Genomic DNA, 4,653 nt, shown 5'->3' with positions numbered 1-4,653 from the left:
GTTGCGCGGTGACCGTCGTGAGCGGAGCAAAATGACAGCCATCTCAGCACCCTGGAACCCCCCGGGTGGCACAGGGCTGGATGGGGCTTTCGTATAGCAGGGACGGTGCTGCCTCTCGCTTCGCTCGCTGTCCGCCGCTCGCCGCTCGCTCGCGCAGCCAAAAATGGCCAGTTTTGGCCCGTTTTTGGGCCGTTTTGGCCAGTTTTTGGCCTGTTCTTGCGTTGCACGGTGACCGTCGTGAGCGGAGCAAAATGACAGCCATCTCAGCACCCTGGAACCCCCCGGGTGGCACAGGGCTGGATGGGGTTTTCGTATAGCAGGGACGGTGCTGCCTCTCGCTTCGCTCGCTGTCCGCCGCTCGCCGCTCGCTCGCGCAGCCAAAAATGGCCAGTTTTGGCCCGTTTTTGGGCCGGTTTGGCCAGTTTTTGGCCTGTTCTTGCGTCGCGCGGTGACCGTCGTGAGCGGAGCAAAATGTCAGCCATCTCAGCACCCTGGAACCCCCCGGGTGGCACAGGGCTGGATGGGGCTTTCGTATAGCAGGGACGGTGCTGCCTCTCGCTTCGCTCGCTGTTCGCCGCTCGCTCGCGCAGCCAAAAATGGCCAGTTTTGGCCCGTTTTTGGGCCGTTTTGGCCAGTTTTTGGCCTGTTCTTGCGTTGCGCGGTGACCGTCGTGAGCGGAGCAAAATGTCAGCCATCTCAGCACCCTGGAACCCCCCGGGTGGCACAGGGCTGGATGGGGCTTTCGTATAGCAGGGACGGTGCTGCCTCTCGCTTCGCTCGCTGTCCGCCGCTCGCCGCTCGCTCGCGCAGCCAAAAATGGCCAGTTTTGGCCCGTTTTGGCCAGTTTTTGGCCTGTTTTTGCGTTGCGCGGTGACCATCTTGAGCGGAGCAAAATGTCAGCCATCTCAGCACCCTGGAACCCCCCGGGTGGCACAGGGCTGGATGGGGCTTTCGTATAGCAGGGACGGTGATGCCTCTCGCTTCGCTCGCTGTCCGCCGCTCGCTGCTCGCTCGCGCAGCCAAAAATGGCCAGTTTTGGCCCGTTTTTGGGCCGTTTTGGCCTGTTTTTGGGCTGTTCTTGCGTCGCGCGGTGACCGTCGTGAGCGGAGCAAAATGTCAGCCATCTCAGCACCCTGGAACCCCCCGGGTGGCACAGGGCTGGATGGGGCTTTCGTATAGCAGGGACGGTGATGCCTCTCGCTTCGCTCGCTGTCCGCCGCTCGCTGCTCGCTCGCGCAGCCAAAAATGGCCAGTTTTGGCCCGTTTTTGGGCCGTTTTGGCCTGTTTTTGGGCTGTTCTTGCGTCGCGCGGTGACCGTCGTGAGCGGAGCAAAATGTCAGCCATCTCAGCACCCTGGAACCCCCCGGGTGGCACAGGGCTGGATGGGGCTTTCGTATAGCAGGGACGGTGCTGCCTCTCGCTTCGCTTGCTGTCCGCCGCTCGCCGCTCGCTCGCGCAGCCAAAAATGGCCAGTTTTGGCCCGTTTTTGGGCCGTTTTGGCCAGTTTTTGGGCTGTTCTTGCGTCGCGCGGTGACCGTCGTGAGCGGAGCAAAATGTCAGCCATCTCAGCACCCTGGAACCCCCCGGGTGGCACAGGGCTGGATGGGGCTTTCGTATAGCAGGGACGGTGCTGCCTCTCGCTTCGCTCGCTGTCCGCCGCTCGCCGCTCGCTCGCGCAGCCAAAAATGGCCAGTTTTGGCCCGTTTTGGCCAGTTTTTGGCCTGTTTTTGGCCTGTTCTTGCGTCGCGTGGTGACCGTCGTGAGCGGAGCAAAATGTCAGCCATCTCAGCACCCTGGAACCCCCCGGGTGGCACAGGGCTGGATGGGGCTTTCGTATAGCAGGGACGGTGCTGCCTCTCGCTTCGCTCGCTGTTCGCCGCTCGCCGCTCGCTCGCGCAGCCAAAAATGGCCAGTTTTGGCCCGTTTTGGCCTGTTTTTGGCCTGTTTTTGCGTTGCGCGGTGACCATCTTGAGCGGAGCAAAATGTCAGCCATCTCAGCACCCTGGAACCCCCCGGGTGGCACAGGGCTGGATGGGGCTTTCGTATAGCAGGGACGGTGATGCCTCTCGCTTCGCTTGCTGTCCGCCGCTCGCCGCTCGCTCGCGCAGCCAAAAATGGCCAGTTTTGGCCCGTTTTTGGGCCGTTTTGGCCAGTTTTTGGCCTGTTCTTGCGTTGCGCGGTGACCGTCGTGAGCGGAGCAAAATGACAGCCATCTCAGCACCCTGGAACCCCCCGGGTGGCACAGGGCTGGATGGGGCTTTCGTATAGCAGGGACGGTGCTGCCTCTCGCTTCGCTCGCTGTCCGCCGCTCGCCGCTCGCTCGCGCAGCCAAAAATGGCCAGTTTTGGCCCGTTTTTGGGCCGTTTTGGCCAGTTTTTGGCCTGTTCTTGCGTTGCACGGTGACCGTCGTGAGCGGAGCAAAATGACAGCCATCTCAGCACCCTGGAACCCCCCGGGTGGCACAGGGCTGGATGGGGCTTTCGTATAGCAGGGACGGTGCTGCCTCTCGCTTCGCTCGCTGTCCGCCGCTCGCCGCTCGCTCGCGCAGCCAAAAATGGCCAGTTTTGGCCCGTTTTTGGGCCGGTTTGGCCAGTTTTTGGCCTGTTCTTGCGTCGCGCGGTGACCGTCGTGAGCGGAGCAAAATGTCAGCCATCTCAGCACCCTGGAACCCCCCGGGTGGCACAGGGCTGGATGGGGCTTTCGTATAGCAGGGACGGTGCTGCCTCTCGCTTCGCTCGCTGTTCGCCGCTCGCTCGCGCAGCCAAAAATGGCCAGTTTTGGCCCGTTTTTGGGCCGTTTTGGCCAGTTTTTGGCCTGTTCTTGCGTTGCGCGGTGACCGTCGTGAGCGGAGCAAAATGTCAGCCATCTCAGCACCCCGGAACCCCCCGGGTTGTCACGAACGGTCGTCGCGCACCCGCAACAACTCCGTTCAACGAACCGTTCGTCGCTCACACCCGCATGTACAGCTGCTTGACAGCATGTTTTCTTATGGTTTTGGGTCATTTTGCTTGTAAATATGTAAGTTCGAACAAGCTGCAGCGTTGCAAAGCGACCGTTCACCAAACCGAGCAAAACAGCCCCAAAACAGCCCAAAACGGCTCCGTTTTCGCGTGCCGCGGGAGGTGAGCGGAGTGCTGCCTCCGCTCACCAAAATGTCAGCCAGCTCAGACCCCAGGAACCCCCCGGGTGGCACATGGCTGGATGGGGCTTCGGTTATATACCGGGCGTTGAACACTCTTTCGCAAGTTCGCACGTGACCTTTACGGGAACTTGGTGTTGCGTCCGGGACCAGGTGAGCGGCTGTTTGTGGGCTTGCAGCTGTTCGTTCATCCTTGAAAGCCTTGTTTTCCTCCCTCTCCCTCTTTTCTCTTGTGCACACAAGGTGTTCGACGATTTGCTTGTAAAGCTTCCCTTTTCGCGAGACTTCGGGACTTGTCCGTTGCTCGTTCTTTCGATCTAACTTTCTTTCTCTTTTACAGGTCCTTCGGGACCTGCGAGAGGTTACAAAGTGGCTGATCCTTGCGGAGCAAGATCGCAAGGGCAAAGCGCGACTTAGGCAACGCAAGCTAAGTTCGCGTCTTTGCAACGAGGGTGACCCGCGACTTAGGCAACGCAAGCTAAGTTCGCGTCTTCGGCCGCAAGGGTGCCTCACGCCTTAGGCAATTCCAGCTAAGGTCGTGACATTGTGGTATCAGAGCGGGCAAGCTCTTCGATCGAACAGCGAACGAACTTCGCAACTTCGCCATGGCAAAGCATCGTGGCGAATCAAGCAAGACGGGGCAAGCCGGAACCTTGCCCCAAGCAGCCGCAGGTGGGCTGCATGTGCACACTCGCTCTCATGCTGTTGGAGCCGCTCACGAGGATCGCGGCAGCGAACAGGATGAGCGAGAAGTTGGCAACTCTCCGCGAGCGGAGGAAGCGCAATCTGGTGCGCTAACAGGAAAAAAGAGTCATAAGGAGAGACTCACGACGGCGGAAACCCGCCTAGATGTTCTGGAAGCGAGCATGGAGGAACTCTACCATGGCCAACAAAGACTTGTTGGGGTAGAGAGCTCGCAAGAGGAAGCGGAGTCCAGGATCGACAAGGTCGAGGCCCTAGTCGACCGACTGTCCGATGACACCAAGGACTCCGTGCAGCACTTGCAAGACGTTGTGGCGGAACTCACGGCGAAGGTGGCTATGCTCACAAGAATGCTAAATGCGGGAGGAGGCAACACCCGCGTTGCACCGCCACAAAACTTGAGGGCACCTGAGCCCCATGGATACGGAGGGGCCAGAGATGCCAAGGAGCTCGAGAACTTTCTGTTCGACATGGAGCAATACTTCCGAGCTACGAGGCCCGATTCTGAAGATACCAAAGTTTCAATAGCAACAATGTATCTGAATGGAGATGCGAAACTTTGGTGGCGAACTCGTTGGGAGGAGATCCAACAAGGTCGGTGTCGAGTCGACACATGGGAAGACTTGAAGCGGGAGTTGAGAACTCAGTTCCTACCGGAGAACACAGAGTTCGTCGCAAGAAGGAAGCTGAGACAACTCCGCCAAAGTACCACCATCCGAGACTATGTAAAGCAGTTTTCTGCACTGATGCTGGACATACAGGACATGTCCGAGAAGGACAAGTTGTTCAGCTTCCTTGATGGTCTGAAACCA

Source organism: Musa acuminata, unplaced genomic scaffold (assembly GCF_036884655.1).
Source record: "Musa acuminata AAA Group cultivar baxijiao unplaced genomic scaffold, Cavendish_Baxijiao_AAA HiC_scaffold_1136, whole genome shotgun sequence".
Lineage (NCBI taxonomy): Eukaryota > Viridiplantae > Streptophyta > Magnoliopsida > Zingiberales > Musaceae > Musa > Musa acuminata.
This window is presented reverse-complemented; position numbering follows the sequence as displayed.